General features: G+C 40.5%; 4 non-coding genes across 4 annotated transcripts; all 4 read right to left on the minus strand.

The window, feature by feature from the left end:
- Nucleotides 1-1205: 1205 nt before the first annotated feature.
- TRNAT-CGU (transfer RNA threonine (anticodon CGU)) lies at nt 1206-1278 on the minus strand. The gene has a single exon. It is a non-coding gene; the product is annotated as a tRNA-Thr (tRNA).
- A 4531-nt stretch (nt 1279-5809) lies between these two features.
- TRNAT-CGU (transfer RNA threonine (anticodon CGU)) lies at nt 5810-5882 on the minus strand. Its single transcript has one exon. It is a non-coding gene; the product is annotated as a tRNA-Thr (tRNA).
- Nucleotides 5883-8578: 2696 nt separating this feature from the next.
- TRNAT-CGU (transfer RNA threonine (anticodon CGU)) lies at nt 8579-8651 on the minus strand. Its single transcript has one exon. It is a non-coding gene; the product is annotated as a tRNA-Thr (tRNA).
- A 6878-nt stretch (nt 8652-15529) lies between these two features.
- Nucleotides 15530-15602, minus strand: TRNAT-CGU (transfer RNA threonine (anticodon CGU)). The gene has a single exon. It is a non-coding gene; the product is annotated as a tRNA-Thr (tRNA).
- Between the last annotated feature and the right edge of the window lie 10449 nt (nt 15603-26051).

A 26051-nucleotide genomic window follows, 5' to 3' on the forward strand; every position in this document is an offset into this window, starting at 1 on the left:
GCTTGTTTGGCGTCACGTAGCACGTGAACCTATTATGAGTGGGCAGCTGATTAATTGTCCCTCTTATACAACCTAAACACACCAAGCCTGCCAGTACGAGACCCTCGTTCAATGAAATAAGGGAGAGAAGTGTATACCTAAGGGCTCGTATTTCCGTGTTTTAACAAAATAATTATGAGATATAACAGACACTAATGCCAAGGAATGTACAGGGGAAGTTATTAGAATTAATGGAATGTAAATAAGAAGAAAGAAAAAAGAAAAGTGGAGAAAAAAATTACCAGCTGTGAGCAGGAATCGAACCTACGACCTTCGAATAACGCGTTCTAAATTCTAACCACTGAGCTATCATAGCGGCCGTCCCTCCATCCACTTCTTGGGGTTTATATTGGAATTTAGAAGTAGGAGTGACAGTCAGCGCCATCTATAAGCCAAACAACGAGTGTGAAAACACTCTTATTCGCTTGTTTGGCGTCACGTAGCACGTGAACTTATTATGAGCGGGCAGCTGAATAATTGTCCCTCTTATACAACCTAAACACACCAAGTCTGCCAGTACGAGACCCTCGTTCAATGAAATAAGGCAGAGAAGTGTATACCTAAGGGCTCGTATTTCCGTGTTTTAACATAATATTAATGAGATATAACAGAGAGTAATCCCAACGAATGTACAGGGGAAGTTATTAGAACTAATGGAATGTAAATAGGAAGAAAGAAGAAAAGAAAGTGGATGAAAAAATTACCAGCAGTGAACAGGAATCGAACCTACGACCTTCAAATAACGCGTTTCATGCTCTAACCACTGAGCTATCACAGCGGCCGTCCCTCCATCACTTTTTCGGGTTTATATTGAAATTTAGAAGTAGGAGTGACAGTCAGCGCCATCTATAAGCCAAACAACGAGTGTGAAAACACTCTTATTCGCATGTTTGGCGTCACGTAGCACGTGAACTTATTATGAGCGGGCAGCTGAATAATTGTCCCTCTTATACAACCTAAACACACCAAGTCTGCCACTACGAGACCCTCGTTCAATGAAATAAGGGAGAGAAGTGTATACCTAAGGGCTCGTATTTACGTGTTTTAACATAATATTAATGAGATATACCAGACAGTAATGCCAAGGAATGTACAGGGGAAGTTATTAAAACTAATGGAATGTAAATAAGAAGAAAGAAGAAAGAAAAGTGGATGAAAAAATTACCAGCTGTGAGCAGGAATCGAACCTACGACCTTTGAATAACGAGTTCGATGCTCTAACCACTGAGCTATCACAGCGGCCGTCCCTCCATCCACTTTATGGGGTTTATATTGGAATTTAGAAGTAGGAGTGACAGTCAGCGCCATCTATAAGCCAAACAACGAGTGTGAAAACACTCTTATTCGCTTGTTTGGCGTCACGTAGCACGTGAACCTATTATGAGCGGGCAGCTGATTAATTGTCCCTCTTATACAACCTAAACACACCAAGCCTGCCAGTACGAGACCCTCGTTCAATGAAATAAGGGAGAGAAGTGTATACCTAAGGGCTCGTATTTCCGTGTTTTAACAAAATAATTATGAGATATAACAGACAGTAATGCCAAGGAATGTACAGGGGAAGTTATTAGAATTAATGGAATGTAAATAAAAAGAAAGAAAAAAGAAAAGTGGAGAAAAAAATTACCAGCTGTGAGCAGGAATCGAACCTACGACCTTCGAATAACGCGTTCTAAATTCTAACCACTGAGCTATCACAGCGGCCGTCCCTCCATCCACTTCTTGGGGTTTATATTGGAATTCAGAAGTAGGAGTGACAGTCAGCGCCATCTATAAGCCAAACAACGAGTGTGAAAACACTCTTATTCGCTTGTTTGGCGTCACGTAGCACGTGAACTTATTATGAGCGGGCAGCTGAATAATTGTCCCTCTTATACAACCTAAACACACCAAGTCTGCCAGTACGAGACCCTCGTTCAATGAAATAAGGCAGAGAAGTGTATACCTAAGGGCTCGTATTTCCGTGTTTTAACATAATATTAATGAGATATAACAGAGAGTAATGCCAAGGAATGTACAGGGGAAGTTATTAGAACTAATGGAATGTAAATAGGAAGAAAGAAGAAAGAAAAGTGGATGAAAAAATTACCAGCAGTGAACAGGAATCGAACCTACGACCTTCAAATAACGCGTTTCATGCTCTAACCACTGAGCTATCACAGCGGCCGTCCCTCCATCACTTTTTCGGGTTTATATTGGAATTTAGAAGTAGGAGTGACAGTCAGCGCCATCTATAAGCCAAACAACGAGTGTGAAAACACTCTTATTCGCATGTTTGGCGTCACGTAGCACGTGAACTTATTATGAGCGGGCAGCTGATTAATTGTCCCTCTTATACAACCTAAACACACCAAGTCTGCCAGTACGAGACCCTCGTTCAATGAAATAAGGGAGAAAAGTGTATACCTAAGGGCTCGTATTTCCGTGTTTCAACATAATATTAATGAGATATAACAGACAGTAATGCCAAGGAATGTACAGGGGAAGTTATTAAAACTTATGGAATGTAAATAGGAAGAAGAAAGAAAAGTTGATGAAAAAATTACCAGCTGTGAGCAGGAATTGAACCTACGACCTTCGAATAACGCGTTCGATGCTCTAACCACTGAGCTATCACAACGGCCGTCCCTCCATCCACTTTTTGGGGTTTATACTGGAATTTTGAAGTAGGAGTGACAGTCAGCGCCATCTGTAAGCCAAACAACGAGTGTGAAAACACTCTTATTTGCATGTTTGGCGTCACGTAGCACGTGAACGTTTTATGAGCAGGCAGCTGATTAATTGTCCCTCTTATACAACCTAAACACACCAAGTCTGCCAGTACGAGACCCTCGTTCATTGAAATAAGGGAGAAATGTGTATACCTAAGGGCTCGTATTTCCGTGTTTTAACATAATATTAATGAGATATAACAGACAGTAATGCCAACGAATGTACAGGGGAAGTTATTAGAACTAATGGAATGTAAATTAGAAGAAAGAAGAAAGAAAAGTGGATGAAAAAATTACCAGCTGTGAGCAGGAATCAAACCTACGACGTTCGAATAACGCGTTCCATGCTCTAACCACTGAGCTATCACAGCGGCCGTGCCTCCATCCACTTTATGGGGTTTATATTGGAATTTAGAAGTAGGAGTGACAGTCAGCGCCATCTATAAGCCAAACGACGTGTGTGAAAACACTCTTATTCGCATGTTTGGCGTCACGTAGCACGTGAACCTATTATGAGCGGGCAGCTGAATAATTGTCCCTCTTATACAACCTAAACACACCAAGTCTGCCACTACGAGACCCTCGTTCAATGAAATAAGGGAGAGAAGTGTATACCTAAGGGCTCGTATTTCCGAGTTTTACCATAATATTAATGAGATATACCAGACAGTAATGCCAAGGAATGTACAGGGGAAGTTAATAGAACAAATGGAATGTAAATAAGAAGAAAGAAGAAAGAAAAGTGGATGAAAAAATTACCAGCTGTGAGCAGGAATCGAACTTACGACCTTCGAATAACGCATTCGATGCTCTAACCACTGAGCTATCACAGCGGCCATCCCTCCATCCACTCTTCGGGGTTTATATTTGAATTTAGATATAGGAATGACAGTCAGCGCCATCTATAAGCCAAACAACAAGTGTGAATACACTCTTATTCGCATGTTTGGCGTCACGTAGCACGTGAACTTATGAGCGGGCAGCTGATTAATTGTCCCTCCTATACAACCTGAACACACACCAAGTCTGCCAGTACGAGACCCTCGTTCAATGAAATAAGGGAGAGAAGTGTATACATAAGGGCTAGTATTTCCATGTTTCAACATAATAATAATGAGATATAACAGACAGTAATGCCAGAGAATGTACAGGGGAAATTATTAGAACTAATGGAATGTAAATAAGAAGAAAGAAGAAAGAAAAGTGGATGAAAAAATTACCAGCTGTGAGCAGGAATCAAACCTACGACCTTCGAATAACGCGTTAGATGCTCTAACCACTGAGCTATCACAGCGGCCGTCCCTCCATCCACTTTTTGGGGTTTATATTGAAATTTAGAAGTAGGAGTGACAGTCAGCGCCATCTATAAGCCAAACAACGAGTGTGAAAACACTCTTATTTGCATGTTTGGCGTCACGTAGCACGTGAACTTCTTATGAGCGGGCAGCTGATTAATTGTCCCTCTTATACAACCTAAACACACCAAGTCTGCCAGTACGAGACCCTCGTTCAATGAAATAAGGGAGAGAAGTGTATACCTAAGGGCTCGTATTTGCGTGTTTTAACATAATAATTATGAGATATAACAGACAGTAATGCCAAGGAATGTACAGGGGAAATTATTAGAACTAATGGAATGTAAATAAGAAGAAAGAAGAAAGAAAAGTGGATGAAAAAATTACCAGCTGTGAGCAGGAATCGAACCTACTACCTTTGAATAACGAGTTGGATGCTCTAACCACTGAGCTATCGCAGCGGCCGTCCCTCCATCCACTTTATGGGGTTTATATTGGAATTTAGAAGTAGGAGTGACAGTCAGCGCCATATATAAGCCAAACAACGAGTGTGAAAACACTCTTATTCGCATGTTTGGCGTCACGTAGCACGTGAACTTATTATGAGCGGGCAGCTGATTAATTGTCCCTCTTATACAACCTAAACACACCAAGTCTGCCACTACGAGACCCTCGTTCAATGAAATAAGGGAGAAAAGTGTATACCTAAGGGCTCGTGTTTCCGTGTTTTAACATAATATTAATGAGATATAACAGACAGTAATGCCAAGGAATGTACAGGGGAAGTTATTAGAACTAATGGAATGTAAATAAGAAGAAGAAAGAAAAGTGGATGAAAAAATTACCAGCTGTGAGGAATTGAACCTACGACCTTCGAATAACGCGTTCGATGCTCTAACCACTGAGCTATCACAGCGGCCGTCCCTCCATCCACTTTTTGGGGTTTATATTGGAATTTTGAAGTAGGAGTGACAGTCAGCGCCATCTATAAGCCAAACAACGAGTGTGAAAACACTCTTATTCGCATGTTTGGCGTCACGTAGCACGTGAACGTTTTATAAGCAGGCAACTGATTAATTGTCCCTCTTATACAACCTAAACACACCAAGTCTGCCAGTACGAGACCCTCGTTCATTGAAATAAGGGAGAAATGAGTATACCTAAGGGCTCGTATTTCCGTGTTTTAACATAATATTAATGAGATATAACAGACAGTAATGCCAAGGAATGTACAGGGGAAATTATTAGAACTAATGGAATGTAAATAAGAAGAAAGAAGAAAGAAAAGTGGATGAAAAAATTACCAGCTGTGAGCAGGAATCGAACTTACGACCTTCGAATAACGCGTTCGATGCTCTAACCACTGAGCTATCACAGCGGCCGTCCCTCCATCCACTTTTTGGGGTTTATATTTGAATTTAGATATAGGAATGACAGTCAGCGCCATCTATAAGCCAAACAACGAGTGTGAAAACACACTTATTCGCATGTTTGGCGTCACGTAGCACGTGAACTTATGAGCGGGCAGCTGATTAATTGTCCCTCTTATACGACCTAAACACACCAAGTCTGCCAGTACGAGACCCTCGTTCAATGAAATAAGGGAGAGAAGCGTATACCTAAGGGCTCGTATTTGCGTGTTTCAACATAATAATAATGAGATATAACAGACAGTAATGCCAAGGAATGTACAGGGGAAATTATTAGAACTATCGGAATGTAAATAAGAAGAAAGAAGAAAGAAAAGTGGATGAAAAAATTACCAGCTGTGAGCAGGAATCAAACCTACGACCTTCGAATAACGAGTTCGATGCTCTAACCACTGAGCTATCACAGCGGCCGTCCCTCCATCCACTTTTTGGGGTTTATATTGAAATTTAGAAGTAGGAGTGACAGTCAGCGCCATCTATAAGCCAAACAACGAGTGTGAAAACACTCTTATTTGCATGTTCGGCGTCACGTAGCACGTGAACTTCTTATGAGCGGGCAGCTGTATAATTGTCCCTCTTATACAACCTAAACACACCAAGTCTGCCAGTACGAGACCCTCGTTCAATGAAATGAGGGAGAGAAGTGTATACCTAAGGGCTCGTATTTGCGTGTTTTAACATAATAATTATGAGATATAACAGACTGTAATGCCAAGGAATGTACAGGGGAAATTATTAGAACTAATGGAATGTAAATAATAAGAAAGAAGAAAGAAAAGTGGATGAAAAAATTACCAGCAGTGAGCAGGAATCGAACCTACTACCTTTGAATAACGAGTTGGATGCTCTAACCACTGAGCTATCGCAGCGCCGTCCCTCCATCCACTTTATGGGGTTTATATTGGAATTTAGAAGTAGAGTGACAGTCAGCGCCATATATAAGCCAAACAACGAGTGTGAAAACACTCTTATTCGCATGTTTGGCGTCACGTAGCACGTGAACTTATTATGAGCGGGCAGCTGATTAATTGTCCCTCTTATACAACCTAAACACACCAAGTCTGCCAGTACGAGACCCTCGTTCATTGAAATAAGGGAGAAATGTGTATACCTAAGGGCTCGTATTTCCGTGTTTTAACATAGATATTAATGAGATATAACAGACAGTAATGCCAACGAATGTACAGGGGAAGTTATTAGAACTAATGGAATGTAAATTAGAAGAAAGAAGAAAAGAAAAGTGGATGAAAAAATTACCAGCTGTGAGCAGGAATCAAACCTACGACCTTCGAATAACGCGTTCCATGCTCTAACCACTGAGCTATCACAGCGGCCGTGCCTCCATCCACTTTATGGGGTTTATATTGGAATTTAGGAAGTAGGAGTGACAGTCAGCGCCATCTATAAGCCAAACGACGTGTGTGAAAACACTCTTATTCGCATGTTTGGCGTCACGTAGCACGTGAACCTATTATGAGCGGGCAGCTGAATAATTGTCCCTCTTATACAACCTAAACACACCAAGTCTGCCAGTACGAGACCCTCGTTCAATGAAATAAGGGAGAGAAGTGTATACCTAAGGGCTCGTATTTGCGTGTTTTAACATAATATTATGAGATATAACAGACAGTAATGCCAAGGAATGTACAGGGGAAATTATTAGAACTAATGGAGTGTAAATAAGAAGAAAGAAGAAAGAAAAGTGGATGAAAAAATTACCAGCTGTGAGCAGGAATCGAACCTACTACCTTTGAATAACGAGTTGGATGCTCTACCACTGAGCTATCGCAGCGGCCGTCCCTCCATCAACTTTATGGGGTTTATATTGGAATTTAGAAGTAGGAGTGACAGTCAGCGCCATATATAAGCCAAAAAACGAGTGTGAAAACACTCTTATTCGCATGTTTGGCGTCACGTAGCACGGTGAACTTATTATGAGCGGGCAGCTGATTAATTGTCCCTCTTATACAACCTAAACACACCAAGTCTGCAGTACGAGACCCTCGTTCAATGAATAAGGGAGAAAAGTGTATACCTAAGGGCTCGTATTCCGTGTTTTAACATAATATTAATGAGATATAACAGACAGTAATGCCAAGGAATGTACAGGGGAGTTATTAGAACTAATGGAATGTAAATAAGAAGAAAGAAGAAAGAAAAGTGGATGAAAAAATTACCAGCTGTGAGCAGGAATTGAACCTACGACCTTCGAATAACGCGTTCGATGCTCTAACCACTGAGCTATCACAGCGGCCGTCCCTCCATCCACTTTTTGGGGTTTATATTAGAATTTTGAAGTAGGAGTGACAGTCAGCGCCATCTATAAGCCAAACAATGAGTGTGAAAACACTCTTATTCGCATGTTTGGCGTCACGTAGCACGTGAACGTTTTATGAGCAGGCAACTGATTAATTGTCCCTCTTATACAACCTAAACACACCAAGTCTGCCAGTACGAGACCCTCGTTCATTGAAATAAGGAGAAATGAGTATACCTAAGGGCTCGTATTTCCGTGTTTTAACATAATATTAATGAGATATAACAGACAGTAATGCCAAGGAATGTACAGGGGAAATTATTAGAACTAATGGAATGTAAATAAGAAGAAAGAAGAAAGAAAAGTGGATGAAAAAATTACCAGCTGTGAGCAGGAATCGAACTTACGACCTTCGAATAACGCGTTCGATGCTCTAACCACTGAGCTATCACAGCGGCCGTCCCTCCATCCACTTTTTGGGGTTTATATTTGAATTTAGATATAGGAATGACAGTCAGCGCCATCTATAAGCCAAAACAACGAGTGTGAAAGAAAACACACTTATTCGCATGTTTGGCGTCACGTAGCACGTGAACTTATGAGCGGGCAGCTGATTAATTGTCCCTCTTATACGACCTAAACACACCAAGTCTGCCAATACGAGACCCTCGTTCAATGAAATAAGGGAGAGAAGCGTATACCTAAGGACTCGTATTTGCGTGTTTCAACATAATAATAATGAGATATAACAGACAGTAATGCCAAGGAATGTACAGGGGAAATTATTAGAACTAATGGAATGTAAATAAGAAGAAAGAAGAAAGAAAAGTGGATGAAAAAATTACCAGCTGTGAGCAGGAATCAAACCTACGACCTTCGAATAACGAGTTCGATGCTCTAACCACTGAGCTATCACAGCGGCCGTCCCTCCATCCACTTTTCGGGGTTTATATTGAAATTTAGAAGTAGGACTGACAGTCAGCGCCATCTATAAGTCAAACAACGAGTGTGAAAACACTCTTATTTGCATGTTCGGCGTCACGTAGCACGTGAACTTCTTATGAGCGGGCAGCTGTATAATTGTCCCTCTTATACAACCTAAACACACCAAGTCTGCTAGTACGAGACCCTCGTTCAATGAAATAAGGGAGAGAAGTGTATACCTAAGGGCTCGTATTTGCGTGTTTTAACATAATAATTATGAGATATAACAGACAGTAATGCCAAGGAATGTACAGGGGAAATTATTAGAACTAATGGAATGTAAATAGGAAGAAAGAAGAAAGAAAAGTGGATGAAAAAATTACCAGCAGTGAGCAAGAATCGAACCTACTACCTTTGAATAACGAGTTGGATGCTCTAACCACTGAGCTATCGCAGCGGCCGTCCCTCCATCAACTTTATGGGGTTTATATTGGAATTTAGAAGTAGGAGTGACAGTCAGCGCCATATATAAGCCAAAAAACGAGTGTGAAAACACTCTTATTCGCATGTTTGGCGTCACGTAGCACGTGAACTTATTATGAGCGGGCAGCTGATTAATTGTCCCTCTTATACAACCTAAACACACCAAGTCTGCCAGTACGAGACCCTCTTTCAATGAAATAAGGGAGAAAAGTGTATACCTAAGGGCTCGTATTTCCGTGTTTTAACATAATATTAATGAGATATAACAGACAGTAATGCCAAGGAATGTACAGGGGAAGTTATTAGAACTAATGGAATGTAAATAAGAAGAAAGAAGAAAGAAAAGTGGATGAAAAAATTACCAGCTGTGAGCAGGAATTGAACCTACGACCTTCGAATAACGCGTTCGATGCTCTAACCACTGAGCTATCACAGCGGGCGTCCCTCCATCCACTTTTTGGGGTTTATATTGGAATTTTGAAGTAGGAGTGACAGTCAGCGCCATCTATAAGCCAAACAACGAGTGTGAAAACACTCTTATTTGCATGTTTGGCGTCACGTAGCACGTGAACGTTTTATGAGCAGGCAGCTGATTAATTGTCCCTTTCATACAACCTAAACACACCAAGTCTGCCAGTACGAGACCCTCGTTCAATGAAATAAGGGAGAAATGTGTATACCTAAGGGCTCGAATTTCCGTGTTTTAACATGTTATTAATGAGATATAACAGACAGTAATGCCAAGGAATGTACAGGAGAAGTTATTAGAACTAATGGAATGTAAATAAGAAGAAAGAAGAAAGAAAAGTGGATAAAAGATTTACCAGCTGTGAGCAGGAATCGAACCTACGACCTTCGAATAACGCGTTCGATGCTCTAACCACTGAGCTATCACAGCGGCCGTCCCTCCATCCACTTTTTGGGGTTTATATTGGAATTTAGAAGTAGGAGTGACAGTCAGCGCCATCTATAAGCCAAACAACGAGTGATAAAACACTCTTATTTGCATGTTTGGCGTCACGTAGCACGTGAACTTATTATGAGTTGGCAGCTGAATAATTGTCGCTCTTATACAACCTAAACACACCAAGTCTGCCCGTACGAGACCCTCGTTCAATGAAATAAGGGAGAGAAGTGTATACCTATGGGCTCGTATTTCCATGTTTTAACATTGTATTAATGAGATATAACAGACAGTAATGCCAAGGAATGTACAGGGGAAGTTATTAGAACTAATGGAATGTAAATAAGAAGAAAGAAGAAAGAAAAGTGGATGAAAAAATTACCAGCTGTGAGCAGGAATCGAACCTACGACCTTCGAATAACGCGTTCGATGCTCTAACCACTTAGCTATCACAGCGGCCGTGCCTCCATCCACTTTTTGGGGTTTATATTGGAATTTAGAAGTAGGAGTGACAGTCAGCGCCATCTATAAGCCAAACAACGAGTGTGAAAACACTCTTATTCGCAAGTTTGGCGTCACGTAGCACGTGAACTTATTATGAGCGGGCAGCTGATTAATTGTCCCTCTTTACAACCTAAACACACCTAGTCTGCCACTACGAGACCCTCGTTCAATGAAATAAGGGAGAGAAGTGTATACCTAAGGGCTCGTATTTCCGTGTTTTAACATAATATAGTGAGATATAACAGACAGTAATGCCAAGGAATGTACAGGGGAAGTTATTAGAACTAATGGAATGTAAATAAGAAGAAAGAAGAAAGAAAAGTGGATGAAAAAATTACCAGCTGTGAGCAGGAATCGAACCTACGGCCTTCGAATAACGCGTTCGATGCTCTAACCACTGAGCTATCACAGCGGCCGTCCCTCCATCCACTTTTTGGGGTTTTTATTGGAATTTAGAAGTAGGAGTGACAGTCAGCGCCATCTATAAGCCAAACAACGAGTGTGAAAACACTCTTATTCGCATGTTTGGCGTCACGTAGCACGTGAACTTATTATGAGCGGGCAGCTGATTAATTGTCCCTCTTTACAACCTAAACACACCTAGTCTGCCACTACGAGACCCTCGTTCAATGAAATAAGGGAGAGAAGTGTATACCTAAGGGCTCGTATTTCCGTGTTTTAACATAATATAGTGAGATATAACAGACAGTAATGCCAAGGAATGTACAGGGGAAGTTATTAGAACTAATGGAATGTAAATAAGAGGAAAGAAGAAAGAAAAGTGGATGAAAAAATTACCAGCTGTGAGCAGGAATCGAACCTACGACCTTCGAATAACGCGTTCGATGCTCTAACTACTGAGCTATCACAGCGGCCGTCCCTCCATCCACTTTTTGGGGTTTATATTGGAATTTAGAAGTAGGAGTGACAGTCAGCGCCATCTATAAGCCAAACAACGAGTGTGAAAACACTCTTATTCGCATGTTTGGCGTCACGTAGCACGTGAACTTATTATGAACGGGCAGCTGAATAATTGTCCCTCTTATACAACATAAACACACCAAGTCTGCCAGTACGAGACCCTCGTTCAATGAAATAAGGGAGAGAAGTGTATACCTAAGGGCTCGTATTTCCGTGTTTTAACATGTTATTAATGAGATATAACAGACAGTAATGCCAAGGAATGTACAGGAGAAGTTATTAGAACTAATGGAATGTAAATAAGAAGAAAGAAGAAAGAAAAGTGGATAAAAGATTTACCAGCTGTGAGCAGGAATCGAAACTACGACCTTCGAATAACGCGTTCGATGCTCTAACCACTGAGCTATCACAGCGGCCGTCCCTCCATCCACTTTTTGGGGTTTATATTGGAATTTAGAAGTAGGAGTGACAGTCAGCGTCATCTATAAGCCAAACAACGAGTGTGAAAACACTCTTATTCGCATGTTTGGCGTCACGTAGCACGTGAACCTATTATGAGCGGGCAGCTGTATAATTGTCCCTCTTATACAACCTAAACACACCAAGTCTGCAAGTACGAGACCCTCGTTCAATGAAATAAGGGAGAAAAGTGTATACCTAAGGGCTCGAATTTCCGTGTTTTAACATAATATTAATGAGATATAACAGACAGTAATGCCAAGGAATGTACAGGGGAAGTTATTAGAACTAATGGAATGTAAATAAGAAGAAAGAAGAAAGAAAAGTGGATGAAAAAATTAGCAGCAGTGAACAGGAATCGAACCTACGATCTTCGAATAACGCGTTACATGCTCTAACCACTGAGCTATCACAGCGGCCGTCCCTCCATCCACTTTTTGGGGTTTATATTGGAATTTAGAAGTAGGAGTGACAGTCAGCGCCATCTATAAGCCAAACAACGAGTGTGAAAACACTCTTATTCGCATGTTTGGCGTCACGTAGCACGTGAACTTATTATGAGCGGGCAGCTGTATAGATTCCCTCTTATACAACTAAACACACCAAGTCTGCCAGTACGAGACCCTCGTTCAATGAAATAAGGGAGAGAAGTGTATACCTAAGGGCTCGTATTTCCGTGTTTTAACATAATATTAATGAGATATACCAGACAGTAATTCCAAGGAATGTACAGGGGAAGTTATTTATTTATTTATTTATTTATTTGTAGATACTGCAATCCCACATGAGGGATTATAGCAGGGTGGGAAGTACAATCATAAAATATTCCTAGTTGAACAAGAACAAAATACGGAAGCAAAGTACAGTTCTCGGAATTACAAAAAAAAGAAGGAAAAACTGATATACAAAATTCACGAATACATGATCAACCATGGCGACAAAATACAATTCAAAATGTACAGGATAATAAATATTCCAGAAACAGAGTCACATACGCAAGGATTGGAAAAAAAAACACGGGTGATAATTCTACACAACTTCAAATATATACACATATATACATACATATACATACACACATATGCACACATATATATTATGCAGTTAAACACAAGCCAAACTTTTCAAGTGATGGCTGTAAAACAACGTCATTAGTTAGGTTGTTCCATTCCCCGACTGTTCTCGGAAAAAATGAATACGTGAAGCAGTTATTGCGTGTTTGAAAGGGCGTAATGGAGAGGTTATGGCGATGCCTTGTCGGATACCCAGAGGAGAAAGACAATAATTTGCTAGTGTCTATCTTATAGTGCTTCTTAATTAGTTGATATAAAAATTTGAGACGAGAAATTCGGTTTCTTTCAGTTATTGGTGGAAGATTAGCTCTCGCTAGCAGTGCACTAACAGATGTGCGACCATAACTGTTGTATATAAAACGGGCTGCCTTTCTTTGTATTTTTTCAATCTTCTTTTTATTAGTCAACGTAAAAGGATCCCATATAACGACTGCATAATCTAGAATGGGTAGAACTGTTGATTTGTACGCCAGCAAGCGCACAGTGGGAGTGGAGTGCTTGAGAACTCTCCTAAGAAATGAAAGTCTTGTGTTAGCACAAGCTGCAACATAATCGATATGCTTATTCCACTTCAAGTTGTTTGTAATGTAAACCCCTAGATACTTGTAATACTGCACCTCAGCAAGGTATATATTGTTACAGCAATATTGGAACAAGAGGGGCTCTTTTTTGTGTGAAATGCGCATAAATACGGTTTTTTCAAAGTTTATGGGCATCTGCCAACTGTCGCACCAAGATTTAACTTTTTGAAATGCGGCATTTAACTTTATTTGGTCATTAGAATTTTTTACCTCGGAGTAAATAACGCAGTCGTCTGCATAGAGTTTTATGTTAACGGGTATGTCATTCACAATGTCATTGATATATAAAAGAAAAAGAAGCGGACCAAGTACCGAACCCTGGGGGACGCCAGATTCCACAGAAACCCTCTCAGAGCATTTATCTTTAAATACAACATATTGCTGACGGCTATGAAGGTAAGATAAAATCCATTTAGTTAACTGCTTGTTTTTGAGTATGTTGTCTAGTTTGAAAATTAATTTTTTGTGAGAAACCTTATCAAACGCCTTTGAAAAATCCATAAAAATTGCGTCAGTCTGCTCACCATTAATAATTGTCAATGCAAAATCGTAAACGGTCTGAACTAATTGGGTACAAGTAGAGTAGCCTCTTCTGAATCCATGTTGAGACTCGGATAGGGCATTATGAGCAGTTAGAAATTCCGAAATATGATTATGAACTATATGCTCGAGCAACTTACAAACTGTTGACAATAGTGATATTGGCCTATAATTACTAACTTCATCTTTCTTACCCTTTTTATGAAGTGGTTTCACTTTGGCTGTCCTCCAATCGATTGGCAGCTGTCCTTCTTTCAACGATTTTGTAAAAAGAATGCAAAGATATTTGGCGACCCATTCAGCGTACCTTTTGAGAAAGGCATTGGGTATTTCGTCAGCACCACCAGATTTTTTTACATCAAGTTTCAAAAGCATGTTGAAAATTCCCTTTTCACTTACGGTAATGTCAGGCATCGGCGGTAATGGTGACACAAAATTGGGCAGTTTGCCATCATCATTAGTAAAGCAGGACTGAAACTGCCTATTGAATGCATTTGCAATTTTTGCGGCATCAGTAATTTGGACACCATTAATGGTAAAAGCATCCACATCAGTATAAGATGGGGAAATTGCTTGCCAAAACTTCTGCGGCGAACTAGTAATGAAACTAGGTAAAGAAACTGAAAAATATTTGTCTTTGTCAGCTGCAACTTGTGTTTTACCTTTGTGAGACAAATCTGAAATTTTGGATTCCAGGTTTACGCAGTCGCCTACGGATCGACGTTTTTTCTTTAACCTCTTTAATTTTCTCTGCAAATGTATAGTAGAGCGGCTTATCCAGGCATTCACACGTTTGTTTTTCTTGCGTATCAATGGCACAAATTGTTCAATACATTCATGTATAAGTTTCGTAAAAGAAGCCCAAAGATTGTGATTAGAAGCCCAAAGATTATTAGAACTAATGGTATGTAAATAAGAAGAAGAAAGAAAAGTGGATAAAAGATTTACCAGCTGTGAGCAGGAATCGAACCTACGACCTTCGAATAACGCGTTCGATGCTCTAACCACTGAGCTATCACAGTGGCCGTCCCTCCATCCACTTTTGGGGGTTTATATTTGAATTTAGATATAGGAATGACAGTCAGCGCCATCTATAAGCCAAACAACGAGTGTGAAAACACACTTATTCGCATGTTTGGCGTCACGTAGCACGTGAACTTATGAGCGGGCAGCTGATTAATTGTCCCTCTTATACGACCTAAACACACCAAGTCTGCCAATACGAGACCCTCGTTCAATGAAATAAGGGAGAGAAGCGTATACCTAAGGGCTCGTATTTGCGCGTTTCAACATAATAATAATGAGATATAACAGACAGTAATGCCAAGGAATGTACAGGGGAAATTATTAGAACTAATGGAATGTAAATAAGAAGAAAGAAGAAGGAAAAGTGGATGAAAAAATTACCAGCTGTGAGCAGGAATCAAACCTACGACCTTCGAATAACGAGTTCGATGCTCTAACCACTGAGCTATCACAGCGGCCGTCCCTCCATCCACTTTTTGGGGTTTATATTGAAATTTAGAAGTAGGAGTGACAGTCAGCGCCATCTATAAGCCAAACAACGAGTGTGAAAACACTCTTATTTGCATGTTCGGCGTCACGTAGCACGTGAACTTCTTATGAGCGGGCAGCTGTATAATTGTCCCTCTTATACAACCTAAACACACCAAGTCTGCCAGTACGAGACCCTCGTTCAATGAAATAAGGGAGAGAAGTGTATACCTAAGGGCTCGTATTTGCGTGTTTTAACATAATAATTATGAGATATAACAGACAGTAATGCCAAGGAATGTACAGGGGAAATTATTAGAACTAATGGAATGTAAATTAGAAGAAAGAAGAAAGAAAAGTGGATGAAAAAATTACCAGCTGTGAGCAGGAATCAAACCTACGACCTTCGAATAACGCGTTCCATGCTCTAACCACTGAGCTATCACAGCGGCCGTGCCTCCATCCACTTTATGGGGTTTATATTGGAATTTAGAAGTAGGAGTGACAGTCAGCGCCATCTATAAGCCAAACGACGTGTGTGAAAACACTCTTATTCGCATGTTTGGCGTCACGTAGCACGTGAACCTATTATGAGCGGGCAGCTGAATAATTGTCCCTCTTATACAACCTAAACACACCAAGTCTGCCACTACGAGACCCTCGTTCAATGAAATAAGGGAGAGAAGTGTATACCTAAGGGCTCGTATTTCCGCGTTTTACCATAATATTAATGAGATATACCAGACAGTAATGCCAAGGAATGTACAGGGGAAGTTAATAGAACAAATGGAATGTAAATAAGAAGAAAGAAGAAAGAAAAGTGGATGAAAAAATTACCAGCTGTGAGCAGGAATCGAACTTACGACCTTCGAATAACGCGTTCGACGCTCTAACCACTGAGCTATCACAGCGGCCATCCCTCCATCCACTTTTCGGGGTTTATATTTGAATTTAGATATAGGATTGACAGTCAGCGCCATCTATAAGCCAAACAACAAGTGTGAATACACTCTTATTCGCATGTTTGGCGTCACGTAGCACGTGAACCTATGAGCGGGCAGCTGATTAATTGTCCCTCCTATACAACCTGAACACACACCAAGTCTGCCAGTACGAGACCCTCGTTCAATGAAATAAGGGAGAGAAGTGTATACATAAGGGCTAGTATTTCCATGTTTCAACATAATAATAATGAGATATAACAGACAGTAATGCCAAGGAATGTACAGGGGAAATTAATAGAACTAATGGAATGTAAATAAGAAGAAAGAAGAAAGAAAAGTGGATGAAAAAATTACCAGCTGTGAGCAGGAATCAAACCTACGACCTTCGAATAACGCGTTAGATGCTCTAACCACTGAGCTATCACAGCGGCCGTCCCTCCATCCACTTTTTGGGGTTTATATTGGAATTTAGATATAGGAATGACAGTCAGCGCCATCTATAAGCCAAACAACGAGTGTGAAAACACACTTATTCGCATGTTTGGCGTCACGTAGCACGTGAACTTATGAGCGGGCAGCTGATTAATTGTCCCTCTTATACGACCTAAACACACCAAGTCTGCCACTACGAGACCCTCGTTCAATGAAATAAGGGAGAAAAGTGTATACCTAAGGGCTCGTATTTCCGTGTTTTAACATAATATTAATGAGATATAACAGACAGTAATGCCAAGGAATGTACAGGGGAAGTTATTAGAACTAATGGAATGTAAATAAGAAGAAGAAAGAAAAGTGGATGAAAAAATTACCAGCTGTGAGGAATTGAACCTACGACCTTCGAATAACGCGTTCGATGCTCTAACCACTGAGCTATCACAGCGGCCGTCCCTCCATCCACTTTTTGGGGTTTATATTGGAATTTTGAAGTAGGAGTGACAGTCAGCGCCATCTATAAGCCAAACAACGAGTGTGAAAACACTCTTATTCGCATGTTTGGCGTCACGTAGCACGTGAACGTTTTATGAGCAGGCAACTGATTAATTGTCCCTCTTATACAACCTAAACACACCAAGTCTGCCAGTACGAGACCCTCGTTCATTGAAATAAGGGAGAAATGAGTATACCTAAGAGCTCGTATTTCCGTGTTTTAACATAATATTAATGAGATATAACAGACAGTAATGCCAAGGAATGTACAGGGGAAATTATTAGAACTAATGGAATGTAAATAAGAAGAAAGAAGAAAGAAAAGTGGATGAAAAAATTACCAGCTGTGAGCAGGAATCGAACTTACGACCCTCGAATAACGCGTTCGATGCTCTAACCACTGAGCTATCACAGCGGCCGTCCCTCCATCCACTTTTTGGGGTTTATATTTGAATTTAGATATAGGAATGACAGTCAGCGCCATCTATAAGCCAAACAACGAGTGTGAAAACACACTTATTCGCATGTTTGGCGTCACGTAGCACGTGAACTTATGAGCGGGCAGCTGATTAATTGTCCCTCTTATACGACCTAAACACACCAAGTCTGCCAGTACGAGACCCTCGTTCAATGAAATAAGGGAGAGAAGCGTATACCTAAGGGCTCGTATTTGCGTGTTTCAACATAATAATAATGAGATATAACAGACAGTAATGCCAAGGAATGTACAGGGGAAATTATTAGAACTAATGGAATGTAAATAAGAAGAAAGAAGAAAGAAAAGTGGATGAAAAAATTACCAGCTGTGAGCAGGAATCGAACCTACGACCTTCGAATAACGCGTTCGATGCTCTAACCACTGAGCTATCACAGCGGCCGTCCCTCCATCCACTTTTTGGGGTTTATATTGGAATTTAGAAGTAGGAGTGACAGTCAGCGCCATCCATAAGCCAAACAACGAGTGTGAGAACACTCTTATTCGCATGTTTGGCGTCACGTAGCACGTGAACCTATTATGAGCGGGCAGCTGATTAATTGTCCCTCTTATACAACCTAAACACACCAAGTCTGCCAGTACGATACTCTCGTTCAATGAAATAAGGGAGAGAAGTGTATACCTAAGGGCTCGTATTTCCGTGTTTTAACATAATAATTATGAGATATAACAGACAGTAATGCCAAGGAATGTACAGGGGAAGTTATTAGAATTAATTGAATGTAAATAAGAAGAAAGAAGAAAAAAAAGTGGAGGAAAAAATTACCAGCTATGAGCAGGATTCGAACCTACGACCTTCGAATGACGCGTTCTATATTCTAACCACTGAGCTATCACAGCGGCCATCTCTCCATCCACTTTTTGGGGTTTATATTGGAATTTAGAAGTAGGAGTGACAGTCAGCGCCATCTATAAGCCAAACAACGAGTGATGAAACACTCTTATTTGCATGTTTGGCGTCACGTAGCACGTGAACTTATTATGAGCGGGCAGCTGATTAATTGCCCCTCTTATACAACCTAAACACACCAAGTCTGCCAGTACGAGACCCTCGTTCAATGAAATAAGGGAGAGAAGCGTATACCTAAGGGCTCGTATTTGCGTGTTTTAACATAATAATAATGAGATATAACAGACAGTAATGCCAAGGAATGTACAGGGGAAGTTATTAGAACTAATGGAATGTAAATAAGAAGAAAGAAGAAAGAAAAGTGGATGAAAAAATTACCAGCTGTGAGCAGGAATCGAACCTACGACCTTCGAATAACGAGTTCAATGCTCTAACCAATGAGCTATCACAGCGGCCGTCCCTCCATCCACTTTTTGGGGTTTATATTGGAATTTAGAAGTAGGAGTGACAGTCAGCGCCATCTATAAGCCAAACAACGAGTGTGAAAACACTCTTATTCGCATGTTTGGCGTCACGTAGCACGTGAACTTATTATGAGCGGGCAGCTGATTAATTGTCCCTCTTATACAACCTAAACACACCAAGTCTGCCAGTACGAGACCCTCGTTCAATGAAATAAGGGAGAAAAGTGTATACCTAAGGGCTCGTATTTCCGTGTTTTAACATATTATGAATGAGATATAACAGACAGTAATGCCAAGGAATATACAGGGGAAGTATTTAGAACTAATGAAATGTAATAAAGAAGAAAGAAGAAAGAAAAGTGGATGAAAAAATTACCAGCTGTGAGCAGAAATCGAACCTACGACCTTCGAATAACGCGTTTGATGCTCTAACCACTGAGCTATCACAGCGGCCGTCCCTCCATCCACTTTTTGGAGTTTATATTGAAGTTTAGAAGTAGGAGTGACAGTCAGCGCCATCTATAAGCCAAACAACAAGTGTGAAAACATTCTTATTCGCATTTTTGGCGTCACGTAGCACGTGAACTTATTATGAGCGGGCAGCTGAATAATTGTCCCTCTTATACAACCTAAACACACCAAGTCTGTCAGTACGAGACCCTCGTTCAATGAAATAAGGGAGAGAAGTGTATAGCTAAGGGCTCGTATTTCCGTGTTTTAACATAATATTAATGAGATATAACAGACAGTAATGCCAAGAAATCTACAGGGGAAGTTATTAGAACTAATGGAATGTAAATAAGAAGAAGGAAGAAAGAAAAGTGGATAAAAGATTTACCAGCTGTGAGCAGGAATCGAACCTACGACCTTCGAATAACGCGTTCGATGCTCTAACCACTGAGCTATCACAGCGGCCGTCCCTCCATCCACTTTTTGGGGTTTTTATTGGAATATAGAAGCAGGAGTGACAGTCAGCGCCATCTATAAGCCAAACAACAAGTGTGAAAACATTCTTATTCGCATTTTTGGCGTCACGTAGCACGTGAACTTATTATGAGCGGGCAGCTGAATAATTGTCCCTCTTATACAACCTAAACACACCAAGTCTGTCAGTACGAGACCCTCGTTCAATGAAATAAGGGAGAGAAGTGTATAGCAATGGCTCGTATTTCCGTGTTTTAACATATTATTAATGAGATATAACAGACAGTAATGCCAAGAAATGTACAGGGGAAGTTATTAGAACTAATGGAATTTAAATAAGAAGAAAGAAGAAAGAAAAGTGGATGAAAAAATTACCAGCTGTGTGCAGGAATCGAACCTACGACCTTCGAATAACGAGTTCTATGATCTAACCAATGAGCTATCACAGCGGCCGTCCCTCCATCCACTTTCTGGGGTTTATATTGGAATTTAGAAGTAGGAGTGACAGTCAGCGCCATCTATAAGCCAAACAACGAGTGTGAAAACACTCTTATTCGCATGTTTGGCGTCACGTAGCACGTGAACTTATTATGAGCGGGCAGCTGATTAATTGTACCTCTTATACAACCTAAACACACCAAGTCTGCCAGTACGAGACCCTCGTTCAATGAAATAAGGGAGAAAAGTGTATACCTAAGCGCTCGTAATTCCGTGTTTTAACATAATATTAATGAGATATAACAGACAGTAATGCCAAGGAATGTACAGGGGAAGTTATTAGAACTAATGGAATGTAAATAAGAAGAAAGAAGAAAGAAAAGTGGATGAAAAAATTACCAGCTGTGAGCAGGAATCGATTCTATGACCTTCGAATAACGCGTTTGATGCTCTAACCACTGAGCTATCACAGCGGCCGTCCTTCCATGCACTTTTTGGGGTTTATATTGAAATTTAGAAGTAGGAGTGACAGTCAGCGCCATGTATAAGCCAAACAACGAGTGTGAAAACACTCTTAATTGCATTTTTGGCGTCACGTAGCACGTGAACCTATTATGAGCGGGCAGCTGAATAATTGTCCCTCTTATACAACCTAAGCACACCAAATCTGCCAGTACGAGACCCTCGTTCAATGAAATAATTGAGAGAAGTGTATACCTAAGGGCTCGTATTTCCGTGTTTTAACATAGTATTAATGAGATATAACAGACAGTAATGCCAAGGAATGTACAGGGGAAGTTATTAGAAATAATGGAATGTAAATAAGAAGAAAGAAGAAAGAAAAGTGGATGAAAAAATTACCAGCTGTGAGCAGGAATTGAACCTACGACCTTCGAATAACGCGTTCGATGCTCTAACCACTGAGCTATCACAGCGGCCGTCCCTCCATCCACTTTTTGGGGTTTATATATGAATTTTGAAGTAGGAGTGAAAGTCAGCGCAATCTATAAGCCAAACAACGAGTGTGAAAACACTCTTTTTCGCATGTTTGGCGTCACGTAGCACGTGAACGTTTTATGAGCGGGCAGCTGATTAATTGTCCCTCTTATACAACCTAAACACACCAAGTCTGCCACTACGAGACCCTCGTTCAATGAAATAAAGAAGAAATGTGTATACCTAAGGGCTCGTATTTCCGTGTTTTAACATATTATGAATGAGATATAACAGACAGTAATGCCAAGGAATATACAGGGGAAGTATTTAGAACTAATGAAATGCAATAAAGAAGAAAGAAGAAAGAAAAGTGGATGAAAAAATTACCAGCTGTGAGCAGAAATCGAACCCACGACCTTCGAATAACGCGTTTGATGCTCTAACCACTGAGCTATCACAGCGGACGTCCCTCCATCCACTTTTTGGTGTTTATATTGAAGTTTAGAAGTAGGAGTGACAGTCAGCGCCATCTATAAGCCAAACAACGAGTGTGAAAACACTCTTATTCGCATGTTTGGCGTCACGTAGCACGTGAACTTATTATGAGCGGGCAGCTGATTAATTGTCCCTCTTATACAACCTAAACACACCAAGTCTGCCAGTACGAGACCCTCGTTCAATGAAATAAGGGAGAAAAGTGTATACCTAAGGGCTCGTAATTCCGTGTTTTAACATAATATTAATGAGATATAACAGACAGTAATGCCAAGGAATGTACAGGGGAAGTTATTAGAACTAATGGAATGTAAATAAGAAGAAAGAAGAAAGAAAAGTGGATGAAAAAATTACCAGCTGTGAGCAGGAATCGATTCTATGACCTTCGAATAACGCGTTTGATGCTCTAACCACTGAGCTATCACAGCGGCCGTCCTTCCATGCACTTTTTGAGGTTTATATTGAAACTTAGAAGTAGGAGTGACAGTCAGCGCCATCTATAAGCCAAACAACAAGTGTGAAAACATTCTTATTCGCATTTTTGGCGTCACGTAGCACGTGAACTTATTATGAGCGGGCAGCTGATTAATTGTCCCTCTTATACAACCTAACCACACCAAGTCTGTCAGTACGAGACCCTCATTCAATGAAATAAGGGAGAGAAGTGTATAGCTAAGGACTCATATTTCCGTGTTTTAACATATTATGAATGAGATATAACAGACAGTAATGCCAAGAAATGTACAGGGGAAGTTATTAGAACTAATGGAATGTAAATAAGAAGAAGGAAGAAAGAAAAGTGGATAAAAGATTTACCAGCTGTGACCAGGAATCGAACCTACGACCTTCGAATAACGCGTTCGATGCTCTAACCACTGAGCTATCACAGCGGCCGTCCCTCCATCCACTTTTTGGGGTTTATATTGGAATTTAGAAGTAGGAGTGACAGTCAGCGCCATCTATAAGCCAAACAACAAGTGTGAAAACATTCTTATTCGCATTTTTGGCGTCACGTAGCACGTGAACTTATTATGAGCGGGCAGCTGAATAGTTGTCCCTCCTATACAACCTAAACACACCAAGTCTGTCAGTACGATACCCTCGTTCAATGAAATAAGGGAGAGAAGTGTATAGCTAAGGGCTCGTATTTCCGTGTTTTAACATAATAATAATGAGATATAACAGACAGTAATGCCAAGAAATGTACAGGGGAAGTTATTAGAACTAATGGAATGTAAATAAGAAGAAGGAAGAAAGAAAAGTGGATAAAAGATTTACCAGCTGTGAGCAGGAATCGAACCTACGACCTTCGAATAACGCGTTCGATGCTCTAACCACTGAGCTATCACAGCGGCCGTCCCTCCATCCACTTTTTGGGGTTTATATTGGAATTTAGAAGTAGGAGTGACAGTCAGCGCCATCTATAAGCCAAACAACGAGTGATAAAACACTCTTATTTGCATGTTTGGCGTCACGTTGCACGTGAACTTATTATGAGTTGGCAGCTGATTAATTGTCCCTCTTATACAACCTAAACACACCAAGTCTGCCAGTACGAGACCCTCGTTCAATGAAATAAGGGAGAGAAGTGTATACCTAAGGGCTGGTATTTCCGTGTTTTAACATATTATTATAGAGATATACCAGACAGTAATGCCAAGGAATGTACAGCGGAAGTTATTACAACTAATGGAATGTAAATAAGAAGAAAGAAAAGTGGATGAAAAAATTACCAGCTGTGAGCAGGAATCGAACTTACGACCTTCGAATAACGCGTTCGATGCTCTAACCACTGAGCTATCACAGCGGCCGTCCCTCCCTCCACTTTTCGGGGTTTACATTTGAATTTAGATATAGGAGTGACAGTCAGCGCCATCTATAAGCCAAACAACGAGTGTGAATACACTCTTATTCGCATGTTTGGCGTCACGTAGCACGTGAACTTATTATGAGTTGGCAGCTGAATAATTGTCTCTCTTATACAACCTAAACACACCAAGTCTGCCAGTACGATACTCTCGTTCAATGAATTAAGGGAGAGAAGTGTATACCTAAGGGCTCGTATTTCCGTGTTTTAACATAATAATTATGAGATATAACAGACAGTAATGCCAAGGAATGTACAGGGGAAGTTATTAGAATTAATGGAATGTAAATAAGAAGAAAGAAGAAAGAAAAGTGGAGGAAAAAATTACCAGCTATGAGCAGGATTCGAACCTACAACCTTCGAATAACGCGTTACATGCTCTAACCACTGAGCTATCAGAGCGGCCGTCCATCCATCCACTTTTTGGGGTTTATATTGGAATTTAGAAGTAGGAGTGACAGTCAGCGCCATCTATAAGCCAAACAACGAGTGTGAAAACACTCTTATTCGCAAGTTTGGCGTCACGTAGCACGTGAACTTATTATGAGCGGGCAGCTGATTAATTGTCCCTCTTATACAACCTAAACACACCTAGTCTGCCACTACGAGACCCTCGTTCAATGAAATAAGGGAGATAAGTGTATACCTAAGAGCTCGTATTTCCGTGTTTTAACATAATATAATGAGATATAACAGACAGTAATGCCAAGGAATGTACAGGGGAAGTTATTAGAACTAATGGAATGTAAATAAGAAGAAAGAAGAAAGAAAAGTGGATGAAAAAATTACCAGCTGTGAGCAGGAATCGATTCTATGACCTTCGAATAACGCGTTTGATGCTCTAACCACTGAGCTATCACAGCGGCCGTCCTTCCATGCACTTTTTGAGGTTTATATTGAAACTTAGAAGTAGGAGTGACAGTCAGCGCCATCTATAAGCCAAACAACAAGTGTGAAAACATTCTTATTCGCATTTTTGGCGTCACGTAGCACGTGAACTTATTATGAGCGGGCAGCTGATTAATTGTCCCTCTTATACAACCTAAACACACCAAGTCTGTCAGTACGAGACCCTCATTCAATGAAATAAGGGAGAGAAGTGTATAGCTAAGGACTCATATTTCCGTGTTTTAACATATTATGAATGAGATATAACAGACAGTAATGCCAAGAAATGTACAGGGGAAGTTATTAGAACTAATGGAATGTAAATAAGAAGAAAGAAGAAAGAAAAGTGGATAAAAGATTTACCAGCTGTGACCAGGAATCGAACCTACGACCTTCGAATAACGCGTTCGATGCTCTAACCACTGAGCTATCACAGCGGCCGTCCCTCCATCCACTTTTTGGGGTTTATATTGGAATTTAGAAGTAGGAGTGACAGTCAGCGCCATCTATAAGCCAAACAACAAGTGTGAAAACATTCTTATTCGCATTTTTGGCGTCACGTAGCACGTGAACTTATTATGAGCGGGCAGCTGAATAGTTGTCCCTCCTATACAACCTAAACACACCAAGTCTGTCAGTACGATACCCTCGTTCAATGAAATAAGGGAGAGAAGTGTATAGCTAAGGGCTCGTATTTCCGTGTTTTAACATAATAATAATGAGATATAACAGACAGTAATGCCAAGAAATGTACAGGGGAAGTTATTAGAACTAATGGAATGTAAGTAAGAAGAAGGAAGAAAGAAAAGTGGATAAAAGATTTACCAGCTGTGAGCAGGAATCGGACCTACGACCTTCGAATAACGCGTTCGATGCTCTAACCACTGAGCTATCACAGCGGCCGTCCCTCCATCCACTTTTTGGGGTTTATATTGGAATTTAGAAGTAGGAGTGACAGTCAGCGCCATCTATAAGCCAAACAACGAGTGATAAAACACTCTTATTTGCATGTTTGGCGTCACGTTGCACGTGAACTTATTATGAGTTGGCAGCTGATTAATTGTCCCTCTTATACAACCTAAACACACCAAGTCTGCCAGTACGAGACCCTCGTTCAATGAAATAAGGGAGAGAAGTGTATACCTAAGGGCTGGTATTTCCGTGTTTTAACATATTATTATAGAGATATACCAGACAGTAATGCCAA

The sequence above is a fragment of the Rhipicephalus microplus genome, chromosome 7, assembly GCF_043290135.1.
Source record: "Rhipicephalus microplus isolate Deutch F79 chromosome 7, USDA_Rmic, whole genome shotgun sequence".
NCBI lineage: Eukaryota > Metazoa > Arthropoda > Arachnida > Ixodida > Ixodidae > Rhipicephalus > Rhipicephalus microplus.